This window comes from Ambystoma mexicanum, chromosome 1p, assembly GCF_040938575.1.
Source record: "Ambystoma mexicanum isolate Mex_15411 chromosome 1p, UKY_AmexF1_1, whole genome shotgun sequence".
Taxonomy (NCBI): Eukaryota; Metazoa; Chordata; class Amphibia; order Caudata; family Ambystomatidae; genus Ambystoma; species Ambystoma mexicanum.
The window spans coordinates 1,041,928,174-1,041,946,838 of record NC_090921.1 but is presented as its reverse complement, the minus strand read 5'-3'; positions in this window follow the sequence as shown (position 1 = coordinate 1,041,946,838).

Here is an 18,665-nt window from a genome sequence, read left to right as displayed (position 1 = left end):
AATGGGGTAGTCGACTGAGCAACCATGCAGTCTTATCAACATCCACAACTTCTTGCACTTCACATGCATACTCAAATGCAGTTAGCCAATCCATAATGTCATTCTTGTCATCATACACACTGATCAGATCCTTTGGGAACCGTGGATGAGAGGAGGAGCTAGGCCCATTACCAGATCCTCTAGAGGAGCCATAGGCAGCTTGTATCCTAGCAAGCTCCAACTGATGATCTCTGTCGTTCTGTTTCTCTGCTTTCTCTAGTTCTAGCTTAGCCATGCGGAATTCAAGCTCCTTATGCGTAAAAAGCAGCTCTTGTCTCTTGAATTCCAGCAGGGCTTCAGCTGCAGAACCAGCAAAAGAAGCATGGGGCTCTAATCATCCTGATCATCACCTGTCTCTTCCATGAAGGCAGCAACAGCCCTTTCAGCACTGTTACTTTAAGAAGCCCCAGCACCTTATGCACTGTCATCGGATGGTCAAGCTGTGATCTGGCTTTTCTGCCATTCCATGATCTTTTGGATCATGTCAGCTTTTGTGCCAGAGGCTGACAAGCCTCTTTCGGCATAGATCTTTCTAATTGTTTCAGATCTGGAAGCACTCAAAGGTATGTTCGTAATTGCTTCCATGTTATAAGTGAGGCAGGTGGCTTACAGTTATTTTAAACTAAGGTCACTATGTTTTCTGTGTAGATATAACCTGGGTATTTCACCAGCGCGCAACAATGGGTACCTCCGATCTTATTGAAAGAAGGACCTTGGCTCTATGGACTGTGGTAATTGCTGTATGACTTGATTATGTGGAATTTTAATTGTGAATTTCTGTGTACCTGGCTGAATTTGGCACAACATGGATTGCTGTAATCCCTGTAAAAATGTGGTAATTTGGAATTTGAACATCATTTCTAATGGAGAACTGTTGGTTTTTGACAATTTGCTTTGTGCGTATTCAGACACTGAATTACAATTGTCTGACCTGGTAGAGGATTCAACAGGCCCTGATGAAGGGCATTCATGTCAGAAATGCATTGGCCCTTTTATGCATGTGTGCAGATTATGAAAAAGAGTGCCCAAATGGCTGTGCCAGGATGAGCCACTGTTCAATGCCCAGGTATATCTACCCACTGGTCTGCGTTAGATCATGAAGGCGGTTTTAGCTGCTTGAGAACCAGAATAGCTATCATATGACCGCTGAGCCTACAGTTTTGTTACCATTAGATGCAATGGAAAACGTAGGAGGTGGTTCATGTCACTTGGGTGGTTTGAGCAGTATTTAATCGATCTCAGATTGGTTTCCTTAAGCCTTGCCCACATGATGTACTGTTAGGAAGTCTTCTAAATGTATCTTACTGACTTTTCTGTATGATCTTTATTGTGTATAACTGTATAAGTATAAGGACCATGAGGTTTCTGTGCTTGGGGACTCCATTTTGGGACTTGTATACTATGCTGGTTTCCTGATGCCTTTCTGCAAAGCTGCAGGGAATAAAACTGTTTCCGTCTTTGCTGTCTTTTACCATATTGTATTATTGGGTGATGAGCTGCGGGATTCTACAGTTTGTAGTATCAATACCGTTATATTGTACCACAAAATGACAACTGATGAAAAGATACATTATTAGTCTTTACAAGTCTGTATCATTTTGCCAACAAAATAGACACCCGGTAGAATACCCTGGAATCATATGCGATGGTTTTCAAGATATTGGCCAGTACTTTTGACTACTAAAATGTTGGGTGTTTCCTCCAAAACCGCTTTAGTACCCCATTATACCACTGCAGGTGCATGTTAATTCGTATTTCCACTGTGCCATTCCATATAGTGAGCGCAGATAATCACTCCCTTGTAGAAATAATGATGTGGAAAGAGCACTAAGTGGTACATGCTATACAAACCAGTAGCACATAGACCTAGAACAAGGGTACAGAACAGATAAGATTGAAGCGATATGTGATTACAAGGACATCTCTTTGACACTGTTCTCCATTTATATAAAATTACATTCTACATTACATATATAAAATTACATAAACAGAAAAATGAGGGCTCTCCTGCTTGGTGTGTGCAAAAGGCCACAGCATCTCTGTACATTCAGATACTACGAAAAGGTTGGAGTTAAAGGACACAAAAGGAGACAACAGGGGCATGCTTGTTAAACTCCCCTTTTTTTCCCTTCGTGGGGAAAATTTGCATACACCAAAAAGAGAACACTACCATCATAACCAATGGCCAGTTGCTGTGCAAGTACGTATATGATTCATGGTGTGATGTAGGAGGTTTCAATATCATAGATGAGGAGATTGAATACGATTTTCAAAGTGTGCTTTAAAAAAGGCATAGACATGTTTGTAAGTTGACAGTGTTATGGATCAACCACAGTATTGTTGTCTATATCACAACACAGACTTGATTGGCCAGAGAAGGTGAACCCACTCCCCAATTATGAGACTATTTGGGGGAATTGACAGCCAAACCTGCCCCTAAGGACAACATGTTCAAATTGTCTAGGCCGCCTCCAAGAACTACTCCTAGAACAAGACGTTTATGAGGTTAAAGGGCAGCTGTGTAGCCAGGATTTCATGGCAAGGGTGAGTCTAGGTGTGGGACTCCCATGATCTAACAAAGATGTATTTTATTGCTGTATTTCTTTTGCACTCTGGCAGGAACTAGGGCAAATTGTGTGATTTTTATGTTTTTTATTTAAGTGCATATGGCTTTACAAAGAAAACCGTTTGCACTAACATATTAGTACATCAAAATACATCAAAGTACATCAAAATATATATATATATCATCAAATATATCTAAAGAATATCATAAATATTGTAAAAAAAAAACCTTAAGATTACCAGGAGAAAATACATATATATTACTAAATATCCTATTTAATATACCCTACTTCAATTATAATCAAGTAAAACTAGAATTCTAAAACGTTCACACTTAATTAATTATTTGCATTTGTAGAGTGCGCCGAGCTCGAGGGCATCTGGGCACTGCTTGCAGTAAATACATGAGCTGGAATACGCTGATGAAGGGGAAAAAGCGTTAGAAATGACAAAGTTAGTGTGAAGAACCAGGTTTTGAGTCTTTTACGGAAGGACCAGAAGGAGGGGTCGGATCTACAATATGCAATTTGATCTACAGCTGAAAGTAACTAATTTAAGAACGGAAGCACAATTTTACAAACATGATAAGATGCTGTTGTTATGACCAATGATTCTGCTGATACAAGAGAGACCCAGAATTGTTTGGACTGAATGCTAGTAAAATCACTAACAAGTCGGGCATAGCTTTTCTAGTAATGGGTAACAAGATATAGGCAATTAGTTAGGACATGGCTGGCAGTTTCTATATGTTTACAGCACATACGACACAATCTCAGCTCATGTGGAATATCCAGCCATGCGCCCGTACATTTAAATGTACTTGGGATGTTAAAACGCAGATATAGTATGTATCTTTTGAGATTTTTACTACAAAATTTGAATAAATAGCTACGTGGCACACTAAGCCGGAAGCTTTGACAAGCATATTCACAATACCTTTTTTCCCCAGTTAAGGCCTGCATTGTCAGTGAACTGACCAATTAACAGTCTTACGTTTTAACGTTCTCAGCAATTCATAAGCATTTTCCTCAGATGGAGGATCAAGGCTCACAGCTTCTAACAATTCTATAGAGGTCCGCTTGAGCTTTATTAGTGTTGTTCTTAGAAGCAGCTATGGAAATGAAACTCCCCCTTTTCCTACCCGCATGAAAAGCTTGATTTAAAACTTACAATGCAATATCTTCCAGAGAGCAAGTATAGATGGTAATCCAGCTCCATCCTGGCTGCCTCAACCGGAACAGCTCAAGGTATACCCAAAAATGAGTGAAGTAATTTACTTTCTATAATCCCATTCCAGCGTACGTGACTTTCCGGGAGTGTAACTAAACCATACAATAAGCCTGGAAGAATACTGGTCCTATAAATCTCCAGAAAGCCCTATATAGAAAGTCCACGTCTTCTAGAGAGAAAGTTCTTAATTATTAACCATTTTCTCATGATTTTAGTAGTCATGAGATTATCATAGTAAGTACATTCCGGGTAATCTTTTGTAGGTATTCCAAGGTAAATATAAGAGTTTACCATCTCTATGGGCACACCATCAACCTTCCAGTTAGAACAGTTGGTGCCTCTAAGCTTGTTTCCCGCTACTAATATCTTAGTTTTACTAAGGTTGATTCTTAAATGTTTATCCTTAGCAAAGACATGTAAAGCGTCAAGAGACCACTGAAGTCCTAGTGGGGTGTGATCTAGCAAGAGTGTGTCATCCGCGTAGGAGATCCAGGGTACATGTTCATGACCTATTTTGGGTGGAAAATTGGGGCAATTCCTGAGGGCCTCATCCATGTCGGCAACATATAAAACATAAAGAAGGGGCGCCAACACGCACCCCTGTTTAAGGTCGGAGTTAGTGTCAATAAAATCAGTGATGAGACCCTCCTGGTTTAATCTCACTCTCTCTGCAGTGTTGGTGTACATCCCCTTAATGAAGTGTAAGATAGTAAGATCAATTCCCCACTTGGTCAATTTGTCCCAGACTCTCTAAAGCCGGCCCGTTTGATATTGTTCAGGTAGGTTTTATTGCTGTTCTTTAGTTTTGTTGCTATCCTGCATGCCTTTCTTTGTTTAAAATGTCTCTTTTTTTCTCCCTTAGGTATGCGGAGCTTCAGCGCGGCGAACTGGCTTGGTTGAGCCCCGCTGGTAAATGATGGCTCATTAAGAGCGCTATGATGTGGTAAGAAAGCGCTATGCGCAGTGCTGCAAAGTCGTGCCTTTGCTAACCTGTGTTTTCCTTCCTTGTAGGTCGCGGTGTTCTTCAGCGCGAGTGGAATGTCCGGAGTGGTGCCAGCCGAGAGGCGACCATCCAGGTAAGCCTTTTTAGCAGTTCGTAATTTGTAAATGTCTCTACTGCTTTCTTTAATGTTGCCTCTATTTTCCTCTTTCAGGTCGTTCTGTCCGGGAGGCGTGCAGATTCGAGGAAGCTGTTCTCAGTAGCTGCAAGTTTTTAAAGATGAAGACTGCAGGTAAGATGCTGCTGCTAATGATGTTCCTTTTGTCTCCTTCAGGTTCTGCTTCTCCGAGGTTCGAGGGAATAGCTGGACACGGTGAGCGTCACGTTGCAAGCTGCAAAGTAACGCGAAGCGTGTTGTCTTGCTTGGGTGTGGTTTAAATAGCCCCAACAAAATAGTCCAGGTAAAGTAGTCTCTAGGCTACCACACCCAAAACACTAGACCGCATAGCTTGGTTCTTAGGAACCAAGCTATGTGGATGCCTCTATGTTGGGTGACAATACAAATAAGTAGTTCCCAAGCACATTGTTTTTCATGGTGTATGAGCCTGGCGCTATATGCACCAGGACTGGCCCCATGAGGGCTTTTGAAGCAGATGCAAGGCTCTAGAGGCCCGAGTCCTGACTCCACCTGGCCAATGGGTTTGCCAGAGGGGGTTTTGGGCGAGGGTCGTGACAGAAACATTCTTTCTCTATAGTGGACCACCTGAGCTCTCTGTCCTTAAACTGGCGACTAATAAATCCAATCGGGTGTTCCTTGCCTTTCTCATCTACCTGTGATAGTACATCACCTATACCAGTGTCAGAGGCATCTGTCTGCACAATAAAATAATGTTTGTAGTCGGGAGTCTGGCACAGGGAGCCTTTTAAGCCATTGAAGGCCTTCTCACACTCCTCTGACCAAGAGACCTTCTTGGGTTTCTTTGGAGTGGTGAGAGCAGTCAGAGGGGCAGCTATGGTCCCATAGTCTGACATGAAGTTTCGATCGTACCCAGTGAGACCTAAGAAGGCTCTCACCTGAGTTTGTGCAGTGGGGGTAGGCCAGTCTTGTACTGTTGTACTTTACTGGATAGAGGCTGAATCCTGACTCCACCTACTTCATGTCCAAAGTAGACCACAGATCCCTGTTCAATCTGGCACTTACTGGCTTTTATGGTCAATTGGGCCTTCTGAAGAGCCTGCAATTCTATTCCCTGGTGTTTCACATGTTCTTCCCAGGTGACACTGAAGACTGCTATATCATCCAGATATGCTAAGCAGAATTCATCCAAACCATCTTGGACATGATTCACAAACCTTTGAAAAGTAGGAGGTGCGTTCTTCAATCCAAAGGGCACTACTCTGAACTGGTAAAGATCCTCTGGGGTTGGGAATGTTGTCCTCTCCTTGGCATGTTCTTCTAGGGCTATTTGCCAGTACCCTGCAGTGAGGTCAAATGTGCTGAGGTACTTCGAGGCACCCAGGGTATTCACCAGCTCATCAGTCCTTGGCAAGGGGTGAGCATCTGTCCTGGTGACAGCATTCAGAGTCCTGTAATCCACACAGAACCTCAGCTCAAAGGTACATGCCTTTAGCACCAGAACCACAAGACTGGACCTGGACTACTAGAGGGTTCAATCAACCCTAGGTCTAACATCTATTTGACCTCCGTCTTGATGTAAGATCTCACCTTATCTTTCATCCTGTACCCCCTACCTTTGGTAGGTACACTGTCTCCTGTGCCAATTTCGTGTTTGCACCAAGGTGTCAAACCAGGAGTCAGAGAACAAGGGGGGGGGGACTGCCGAAGCAAAGTTCTTACTTCCTCTTGCTAGGTAGAGTCATGTGAGGGGCCACATTGACACCCTCAATGGAGCCATCTGAAGGGCTACCTTAGAACAAGTCAGGCAGAGGTTCAGATTCCTCTTCCTCTTTGTTTGATGCCAAACGTAGTGCTGCTATTTCAACCCTAGAGATGAAAGCCTTCAGACTATTTATGTGAAACACTTTCGGGGCCTAACCAGGTCTCATAAGGTCCACTAAATAGTTTACCTCGCCCAGCTGTCCCGTAACTGTGTAAGGGCCTGACCATTTGTCCTGTAGGGCTCTGGGCCTTATAGGATTCATAATCAGGACTTCTGGACCTGGGGTGAAGTGAATAAGTGAAGCCTTCTGGTCATACCAATATTTCACCAGAGCCTGACCTGCCTTCAACTTATCACTGGCCTGAGCTATCCGAAGGACCATGCTCTTCCTTAAACCCAACACATAGTCAACTACATTGGTAGTGATGAAAGGAGTAGGGAGCTCCCAACCCTTCTTGACTATGGTCAGTGGCCCCCTAACAGGGTTACCAAAAAGAAGCTTGAAAGGGCTGAAACCAACACCCTCCTGAGGTACCTCTCTGTAGGCAAAAAGTAAGCATGGCAACAGGAGATGCCATTTTCTCCTTTGAGGTTCTTCCAGCCCCCCAACCATGCTTATGAGCGTTCTATTAAACCTCTAAACTAAGCCATTTGTTTGTAGGTGATAAGCTGATGAAAACATATAAGTGACTCCACACTCTTTCCACATGGCTTGCATGTACTCTGACATAAAGTTGCTGCCTCAGGCTGACACAACTTCTTTAGAGAAGCCAACCCTAGTAAAAATGCATGGATAGCCTCTGCGTGCTTCTCTTGATCCCAAGGTGACCAGCTAGAGGCACTTCATGCGCCAGTTGTAGGAGGAAGGGTCTGACTTGAAGGGGGACCACCAGCCTCCTATGGTTACCTTCAGTAGACTCTGTGGGCTCACTGTACAGGAGCCCCTTTCCCAATAAATCCTATGTTTCCTATGAGGTTTACCCTCAAGCTGGGAACAGGCCTGCCTCCTTAGGCGTTTTAAAGATGAGCATTCACGTTGGCCCTTACTAAACTCTTCCCTATCACAACAACCTTCAACCAATAAACTTTGGAGTTCAGGATGGTCATGTGGTTTAAGAATTTCAGGCAGCAACTCTTCCTCGTCATGTTCAGGTGCTTGGCAAACTACCTCCACTGCAGTGGTAGCTGAGTTTGGGGGAATATTTTCTTTCCCTCTACTTGGTTTCTTGACTCCCTTAGCCTTGGGTTTCCCCTTTGACTTTGGCTCAGCCTTGGACTTGGCCAGGGCAGCCTTTGCTTGTGACCTTGTGCATGGTCTTTCTGCTGTGTCCCCCACGAGACCTAAATCTCTGAGGTCACTTCCCAGAAGAACCTTTCCAGGGACATGCCTCTGAGCACTCACAAGAATCCTCACTATTGTACCATTTATAGTTAGATTTACAGGCATCACTGAGAACTTGTGAGGGCGGGGGGCATCAGCTAACTTGGTGGGCATCAAGGAAGCTCTGTCAGGCTCTTCTTGGTTTACCAATGTGGAATCCAGCACAGTTCTGTTGGCCCCACTATCCCTAAGGGCAGGAGTGTCAACTCCATTGATTAGCACACTGTGCTTAACGTAGTGCTTGGTATTATCCTGAATGCTAGCATACGCCTCTGAGACTCTAGGCTCCCAGGAACCCAGGGATACTAATACTACTTCAGATTCTATCCAACTGGGGAAGGAGCCTGAAGATGGGGATGCCCCTGTGATAATTCCTTCCTCCTCGTATGAGGGGAAGGCCAGACTCACAGAGTGGACCCCTAAGGTTTTGACCTTACATCTGGGGGCCTCCTTCAAGTATCACTTGCTCCACAAGCCACACACGATCCACTGGGTTTTGGGACATAGGGAGGCTTACTGTAAGTGGAATTATGCTTGTTGAGGATGATTACCACTATTCTGAACATTCTCATTTGACTTACCCGTGTCATGCTTTTTGTGGCCATTCTGGAAGGAACATTTATCAGACCCCCCACCCTCCTTATCTTTGTGCTTTTTCCCCTCCTCCTGCTTACTAGGAGCAGGCCTGCCCTTATGAGACACTCTGTGTGATACCCATAAACCTGCTGCACTGGCTAACTTCGTAGGATCTATCTCCCTAGAATCAGCCAAGTGCGGCTTAAACTCTGGGGAACAAGAAGCAAAAATATGTTCAAGCATAACTAAACAAATCATACCCTCAAAGTTGGTGACCTTACAACCTTCCACCCAGCCCATCAGGTTTTTCAAGGAATCAGTTACACATGAGACCCAAGTATTACCTTCTTTCTTCTTGTAATCTCTGAATTGTTTCATGTATTGGGCAGGAGTCTTCCCAAACTTTAAGACCAGAGTTTGCTTAAATTTTGCAAAGTCTTTTCTGTTAGCCTTAGACATTTCCATAATGGCACTGCAGCCAGAATGGGGTAGTCGACTGAGCAACCATGCAGTCTTATCAACATCCACAACTTCTTGCACTTCACATGCATACTCAAATGCAGTTAGCCAATCCATAATGCCATTCTTGTCATCATACACACTGATCAGATCCTTTGGGAACCGTGGATGAGAGGAGGAGCTAGGCCCATTACCAGATCCTCTAGAGGAGCCATAGGCAGCTTGTATCCTAGCAAGCTCCAACTGATGATCTCTGTCGTTCTGTTTCTCTGCTTTCTCTAGTTCTAGCTTAGCCATGCGGAATTCAAGCTCCTTATGCGTAAAAAGCAGCTCTTGTCTCTTGAATTCCAGCAGGGCTTCAGCTGCAGAACCAGCAAAAGAAGCATGGGGCTCTTAATCATCCTGATCATCACCTGTCTCTTCCATGAAGGCAGCAACAGCCCTTTCAGCACTGTTACTTTAAGAAGCCCCAGCACCTTATGCACTGTCATCGGATGGTCAAGCTGTGATCTGGCTTTTCTGCCATTCCATGATCTTTTGGATCATGTCAGCTTTTGTGCCAGAGGCTGACAAGCCTCTTTCGGCATAGATCTTTCTAATTGTTTCAGATCTGGAAGCACTCAAAGGTATGTTCGTAATTGCTTCCATGTTATAAGTGAGGCAGGTGGCTTACAGTTATTTTAAACTAAGGTCACTATGTTTTCTGTGTAGATATAACCTGGGTATTTCACCAGCGCGCAACAATGGGTACCTCCGATCTTATTGAAAGAAGAACCTTGGCTCTATGGACTGTGGTAATTGCTGTATGACTTGATTATGTGGAATTTTAATTGTGAATTTCTGTGTACCTGGCTGAATTTGGCACAACATGGATTGCTGTAATCCCTGTAAAAATGTGGTAATTTGGAATTTGAACATCATTTCTAATGGAGAACTGTTGGTTTTTGACAATTTGCTTTGTGCGTATTCAGACACTGAATTACAATTGTCTGACCTGGTAGAGGATTCAACAGGCCCTGATGAAGGGCATTCATGTCAGAAATGCATTGGCCCTTTTATGCATGTGTGCAGATTATGAAAAAGAGTGCCCAAATGGCTGTGCCAGGATGAGCCACTGTTCAATGCCCAGGTATATCTACCCACTGGTCTGCGTTAGATCATGAAGGCGGTTTTAGCTGCTTGAGAACCAGAATAGCTATCATATGACCGCTGAGCCTACAGTTTTGTTACCATGAGATGCAATGGAAAACGTAGGAGGTGGTTCATGTCACTTGGGTGGTTTGAGCAGTATTTAATCGATCTCAGATTGGTTTCCTTAAGCCTTGCCCACATGATGTACTGTTAGGAAGTCTTCTAAATGTATCTTACTGACTTTTCTGTATGATCTTTATTGTGTATAACTGTATAAGTATAAGGACCATGAGGTTTCTGTGCTTGGGGACTCCATTTTGGGACTTGTATACTATGCTGGTTTCCTGATGCCTTTCTGCAAAGCTGCAGGGAATAAAACTGTTTCCGTCTTTGCTGTCTTTTACCATATTGTATTATTGGGTGATGAGCTGCGGGATTCTACAGTTTGTAGTATCAATACCGTTATATTGTACCACAAAATGACAACTGATGAAAAGATACATTATTAGTCTTTACAAGTCTGTATCATTTTGCCAACAAAATAGACACCCGGTAGAATACCCTGGAATCATATGCGATGGTTTTCAAGATATTGGCCAGTACTTTTGACTACTAAAATGTTGGGTGTTTCCTCCAAAACCGCTTTAGTACCCCATTATACCACTGCAGGTGCATGTTAATTCGTATTTCCACTGTGCCATTCCATATAGTGAGCGCAGATAATCACTCCCTTGTAGAAATAATGATGTGGAAAGAGCACTAAGTGGTACATGCTATACAAACCAGTAGCACATAGACCTAGAACAAGGGTACAGAACAGATAAGATTGAAGCGATATGTGATTACAAGGACATCTCTTTGACACTGTTCTCCATTTATATAAAATTACATTCTACATTACATATATAAAATTACATAAACAGAAAAATGAGGGCTCTCCTGCTTGGTGTGTGCAAAAGGCCACAGCATCTCTGTACATTCAGATACTACGAAAAGGTTGGAGTTAAAGGACACAAAAGGAGACAACAGGGGCATGCTTGTTAAACTCCCCTTTTTTTTCCTTTGTGGGGAAAATTTGCATACACCAAAAAGAGAACACTACCATCATAACCAATGGCCAGTTGCTGTGCAAGTACGTATAGGATTCATGGTGTGATGTAGGAGGTTTCAATATCATAGATGAGGAGATTGAATACGATTTTCAAAGTGTGCTTTAAAAAAGGCATAGACATGTTTGTAAATTGACAGTGTTATGGATCAACTACAGTATTGTTGTCTATATCACAACACAGACTTGATTGGCCAGAGAAGGTGAACCCACTCCCCAATTATGAGACTATTTGGGGGAATTGACAGCCAAACCTGCCCCTAAGGACAACATGTTCAAATTGTCTAGGCCGCCTCCAAGAACTACTCCTAGAACAAGACGTTTATGAGGTTAAAGGGCAGCTGTGTAGCCAGGATTTCATGGCAAGGGTGAGTCTAGGTGTGGGACTCCCATGATCTAACAAAGATGTATTTTATTGCAGTATTTCTTTTGCACTCTGGCAGGAACTAGGGCAAATTGTGTGATTTTTATATTTTTTATTTAAGTGCATATGGCTTTACAAAGAAAACCGTTTGCACTTACATATTACATAAAAATACATCAAAGTACATCAAAATATATATATATCATCAAATATATCTAAAGAATATCATAAATATTGTAAAAAAAACCTTAAGATTACCAGGAGAAAATACATATATATTACTAAATATCTTATTTAATATACCCTACTTCAATTATAATCAAGTAAAACTAGAATTCTAAAACGTTCACACTTAATTAATTATTTGCATTTGTAGAGTGCGCCGAGCTCGAGGGCATCTGGGCACTGCTTGCAGTAAATACATGAGCTGGAATACGCTGATGAAGGGGAAAAGCGTTAGAAATGACAGTTTGCACCGATGGGAATAATAAGAGCTTGACAGTGTGATCTAAGAGTCATGTGTGAAGAACCAGGTTTTGAGTCTTTTACGGACGGACCAGAAGGAGGGGTCGGATCTACAATATGCAATTTGATCTACAGCTGAAAGTAACTAATTTAAGAACGGAAGCACAATTTTACAAACATGATAAGATGCTGTTGTTATGACCAATGATTCTGCTGATACAAGAGAGACCCAGAATTGTTTGGACTGAATGCTAGTAAAATCACTAACAAGTCGGGCATAGCTTTTCTAGTAATGGGTAACAAGATATGGGCAATTAGTTAGGACATGGCTGGCAGTTTCTATATGTTTACAGCACATACGACACAATCTCAGCTCATGTGGAATATCCAGCCATGCGCCCGTACATTTAAATGTACTTGGGATGTTAAAACGCAGATATAGTATGTATCTTTTGAGATTTTTACTACAAAATTTGAATAAATAGCTACGTGGCACACTAAGCCAGAAGCTTTGACAAGCATATTCACAATACCTTTTTTCCCCAGTTAAGGCCTGCATTGTCAGTGAACTGACCAATTAACAGTCTTACGTTTAACGTTCTCAGCAATTCATAAGCATTTTCCTCAGATGGAGGATCAAGGCTCACAGCTTCTAACAATACTATAGAGGTCCGTTTGAGGTTAATTAGTGTTGTTCTGAGAAGCAGCTGTGGAAATGAAACTCCCCCTTTTCCTACCCGCATGAAAAGCTTGATTTAAAACTTACAATGCAATATCTTCCAGAGAGCAAGTATAGATGGTAATCCAGCTCCATCCTGGCTGCCTCAACCGGAACAGCTCAAGGTATACCCAAAAATGAGTGAAGTAATTTACCTTCTATAATCCCATTCCAGCATACGTGACTTTCCGGGATTGTAACTAAACCATACAATAAGCCTGGAAGAATACTGGTCCTATAAATCTCCAGAAAGTCCTATATAGAAAGTCCACGTCTTCTGGAGAGAAAGTTCTTAATTATTAACCATTTTCTCATGATTTTAGTAGTCATGAAATGATCATAGTAAGTACATTCCGGGTAATCTTTTGTAGGTATTCCAAGGTAAATATGTCAGGAAAGGAAGAAGGCGATGGATATGGCAGGGGAAATGTGCACAAAATACACAGTAAATAACCTTGAATATAACAATGTGCATTCAATACCCAAGACTCGTGTATACCACTATAAGAAAAGGAATGTAGGGTAAGCACTTAGAACCTCCTTATGACTGAAAGGAAAGTCGGCAAACTCCTTACCCACTATGCTATTACAGATACTGACAGTGCTAAGCCCACGTAGAGGGCAAGCAGGGACAGAATCTGTAAGCTGACACTCTAGACGGTACTGGATAAGGAATTTGGAAACAGTACTCACAAGGACCGGAATGACCACATGAATGCCAGTACTCACGAAGACCGGAAAGACCACTTGGATGTCCGTATTCACGAGGACCGGAAAGACCACTCAAAAGTCAGTACTAACCCACAACCCTGTAAATCAAACAAGAACCCAGAAGGCAGTAAAGGTAAAGAGTGAGGATGACTAAATACCTAAACCCAAGTCAAGAGGCAAGAAGGAATAGTACAGTGTGGAAAACAAAAGATAATCACACAGGAGCTAGTTACAACAGCTTCCCACACCTAATAATAAAATAGGAAATAAATGTAAAAGTGTAAAGGAAAACATGGCATGGATCCCAATAGAAGGCAAGGATCAGGAGCAGTGAAAACGATTTCAAAAGGGAAACTTTCCCACCCATCCAAGGTGAAAAGGCAGGAAACTAAACCTGTAAAGGAAAGATTAATGCAACAAGTCTTTCAGTAACAAAGGGCAATTTCTAGGAAACAGTGAACACAGGCAATTGGGCTACAGCAAAAGGAAAGCTCAGAGAAAGGCTGCCTGCAGACAGAGAAAGGGAGAAAGGGATTTCCAAAAGGCAGAAATCAATTAGGCATACAAATACGAATTCCAGGACAAGGAACAAGAAACACTAACTAGAACTGGGCACAAAAACTAGGAACCAGGAACAAGGGACCAGTCACGACAGGAACGCTGCAACAATGACCAGCGCTGGACTGAAGCAAACTGAGGCTTTTAAAGCTGCTTAACGAGCACACCCCTCAGGTGTGTCGCCTGCTGCACCTGCAGCCACAGGTGTTGCCTATCCTCCACCCAGCCTTGTCCTGCAAGGGAGGAGGTGAGGCAGTGAGCCAGGCATTCTGGGAAGTATAGTCATTTGATTAAAGTAGAAGTAGCATGCTGGCTGCCAAAAACCTGGAATGGATCCGGAAGGGAAGTAATTTGGGAAATAAGGTTTTAGCGCTCCCAATTCCTCAGGACACTGTAGCATAAGGTTCGGAGGAAATGTCCAGTAGGGAAGAAACCCCAAAACATGCCCCCAAGTGGCGGGAACGGGAGCGAAGGGTGCGAGCCGTGACACTATACCCCCTCCCACGGCCGACTCCAGGCGGCCGTTACTCGCACAAAACATCTTCTTTCCATGACAGGAGCGCTTTGTCTTCAGAAGTGGCACTGACGGAAACGATGACTCACGGGCAGAAGCAGAAGGACTGGAATGAATAGAATCAGGCCGCAGTCTATAAGAGCCATAGGCGGGTTTTCGGTGAGGAAGAGACTCATGGGTCGAAGAAAAGCATGAAGGACTTGCAGGACCCGAAGCAGAGTTGGAAGGTCCAGGAAGCTTAGTCACTGGAAGAGGATATGCATACATCTTTGAGGAGAGAGGCAGGCTGGTGCTACATGCCTTAGACAACGGTAGAAGTTCTGTTAGCCTCACTGCCGAGAGTGGACACACAGGAGGTGAGGAAATAGCAGGTTTCAGGAAATGTTTATGTTCGGAAGAGGAAGGTAGCGGCTGAGGTAGAGGTTCGGATACTCTGTCATCCATCTGGGTAAAGGTTTGTGGTTGAAAGTGACAAAGATTCGCCTGCATAAGTTCCATGCCTTGGAGGTCTGGAGATCCAATGGGTTGTACGAGGCTGGCACTCCCGTTGACAGTCATGTAGCCAGTCAAGTAGCCACCTTGTTGCACGTGGGATACAACCGCAGGAACGTTTGGCATACTGATAGGAGTGTTAGACACAGTACTCGGAACATCAGGCATACTAGCAGCGGGAGCAAAAACAGGCACATCTTGAACTGCAGCAGACATTCCCCTCCTTTGGCTACTAGCACCCAACTGGCGATGCAGTTGGAGGGCCGTGCCCGTCCCTTCCCTCAGGCTCATGTGGGATCCGGCAACAAAAGGGTTGTCAAGCGGTTGATCCAAACCGGACTCCAAACGCGGACCGTCCAGCCCGCTATCCTGGTCGGCTACTCGTTCGGTGACTGGGCCGTGGCGGATGGCATCCGTTTCTCTCTCGTAATACTCCAGGCAAGTCCAGCGGCCTCGCATGTAAGGCCCCCCCGAGTCGTGAGCCGGCTTGATGTTTCTGAAGAGAGAGCTGGCAGAAGTCTCAGGCTCAGATGTTGCATATTCGGGAGGCGCTGATGCTACAGTCAAGTAGTTGGGAGAATTGTTTTGTGTACAAGGCAGACATTCTGGTGATCCCCCTGAAGCATAAGAAGGGCAAGATGGACGTTTATCAGTAAATGGTTGGGATTCAGGAGGAATCTCTGGAGCAGAAGAATATGCAGCAGGATCTGACAGTGTAGACAGGTACACCTCCGATATTGGCAGCGAGGCTGAGCAGGATACAGGTCTCTTATGAACTGAAGCCAAACTAGCAGGAGGCTCTGGGACCGAAGACATGCACTTAGAATGTACTACCGGAGGCTCCATGGCTGAAGGATAATCTGCTGGATGAGTCACTGTAGCCGAAGACAGACATGCCAGAGGAAATTCTGAGGCTGAGGGCATGCAAGCTGGAGCCGTCTTGTTAGCTGAAGACAAACTTGTCAAGGTCTTTGGCTCTGACTGCGTACATGGTGAAGGCTCTTGAGTGACTGGCAGACATAGCACTTTCTTATTGATCGAAGATACGTGTGCCAACGATGACTGCAGGGCTGTGGACAGGATTATTGAAGAGTCAATGGTAGTAGGAGGACAGTCTGAAGTCCCAGAAGTCGACAGACACACTTGTGGTTCAGGAATGGAAAGCCCCTTTAATGCAGTTGACCCCTTGGCACCAGTAACCAAAGTCTGAGCTGTACCCCTGCCGTCCCTCTCCTTAGTGGATGACACAGAGTCTCTTCCCTTGTAGAAGTCAAAATCAACCAGAGGAATCACCATAGTAAAGTCTCTGTTAATCAGGATTTCGTCAATTGACCATTCCTCTGTCTTAGCTTCTGAAAGTGGCTGATTAACAATCAACAGTTCAGGGATCGCCTGCCGGGTTTTTGGTTCAGTAATCTGTGGAATGAGTCCATCAAAACATGAATTCTGCACTGTCTTTGACTGCTCGTAGTGACCGAAATTGGCAGAAGGAAGAGCGAACACAGAGGTAGCATCGTTTTCCACATCAGATTGAATGTCTACTTCAGTCTCAGCAGCTAGATCAAGGGCAGAACCTAAGCCTACAGTTGTGACTGATTCTGTGTATGCCACCATTGTGGATTGTGTTTGGAAATCAGAAGCATGTATGTGTTCAAGCTCAGAGTTATGACAAACTGCTACACAGGAAGCCTCAGGTAAAGGAGTGGCTTGTGAATCTTCAGCTAACAGCAATTCCTGACAAACGGTAGGACAGTTGTCAGAACATGTGCCCTGAATAAGCGCTGTGCTTGAAAAAAGACTTTCACTCCCAATAGATCTTACATATTGACAAGTATCATGATTTACAAAAGTCTCCGCACTCAGGGACTGAACAGTATTCACTTCATCAACGGATAAAATTGGAGGAGTATTCAGAAAAGACTGTAACATCTTATTCTCCTCTTTTAAGGAAATGTATTCTTGTTTTAACTCCTCCAATTCTGCTTTTAGCATGTCCCGCATTAACTGTACATCCCTATCAGTAGGCACAGGGGAAGGCATGGTGGCATCAGGGCTGGATCCTGCCCTAGCCATCTGGAATTGCAGTGATTGTATATTGTCATCTACTGCTTGCAGGTCTGGTGATCTATACTCTCTCTTACCGACGTGGTCTGTGTTTCTTTTAAGCAGACTATTGGCATCAGACCCCTTGACATTAGAGACCACAGTAAGAACCTGTGCAGAGGAGTAAGCTGTAGACTGAGGGCAGAAAACAGAAGATATGCAAGGAACCCCTCCATTCTTCATGCTTGAATCATGAAACTGTTCAATCTGAGGTAAAGCACAACAGGAGTCATGGGGTTCAATTACAGAGGTGTTTGCGTGTATACATTCTAGCAGTGTGTTGTTTTCCACTGCTAAGGCTTGTGCGGACATAGACTCTGGATCAAAATTAAAGACAGAGCTAGGATCAGGCAATGTAGGATGGGCCACCCAGTGGGTAAAATACTCTGCACGTAAATACCCATTCGTGTCAAGGAGTTCATTTAAGTCAGGAGCAGAGATTCGACATTCATTGGTAATTGTAAGGGAAGCTTTCTGTATAAGCTTGTTAGAGGCCTTGCTGCCTTTCCTTCGTAATCTGGCCATGTTCAAACGGGAACAACGGCTGGTCATTCTGTCAGGAAAGGAAGAAGGCGATGGATATGGCAGGGGAAATGTGCACAAAATACACAGTAAACAACCTTGAATATAACAACGTGCATTCAATACCCAAGACTCGTGTATACCACTATAAGAAAAGGAATGTAGGGTAAGCACTTAGAACCTCCTTATGACTGAAAGGAAAGTCGGCAAACTCCTTACCCACTATGCTATTACAGATACTGACAGTGCTAAGCCCACGTAGAGGGCAAGCAGGGACAGAATCTGTAAGCTGACACTCTAGACGGTACTGGATAAGGAATTTGGAAACAGTACTCACAAGGACCGGAATGACCACATGAATGCCAGTACTCACGAAGACCGGAAAGACCACTTGGATGTCCGTATTCACGAGGACCGGAAAGACCACTCAAAAGTCAGTACTAACCCACAACCCTGTAAATCAAACAAGAACCCAGAAGGCAGTAAAGGTAAAGAGTGAGGATGACTAAATACCTAAACCCAAGTCAAGAGGCAAGAAGGAATAGTACAGTGTGGAAAACAAAAGATAATCACACAGGAGCTAGTTACAACAGCTTCCCACACCTAATAATAAAATAGGAAATAAATGTAAAAGTGTAAAGGAAAACATGGCATGGATCCCAATAGAAGGCACGGATCAGGAGCAGTGAAAACGATTTCAAAAGGGAAACTTTCCCACCCATCCAAGGTGAAAAGGCAGGAAACTAAACCTGTAAAGGAAAGATTAATGCAACAAGTCTTTCAGTAGCAAAGGGCAATTTCTAGGAAACAGTGAACACAGGCAATTGGGCTACAGCAAAAGGAAAGCTCAGAGAAAGGCTGCCTGCAGACAGAGAAAGGGAGAAAGGG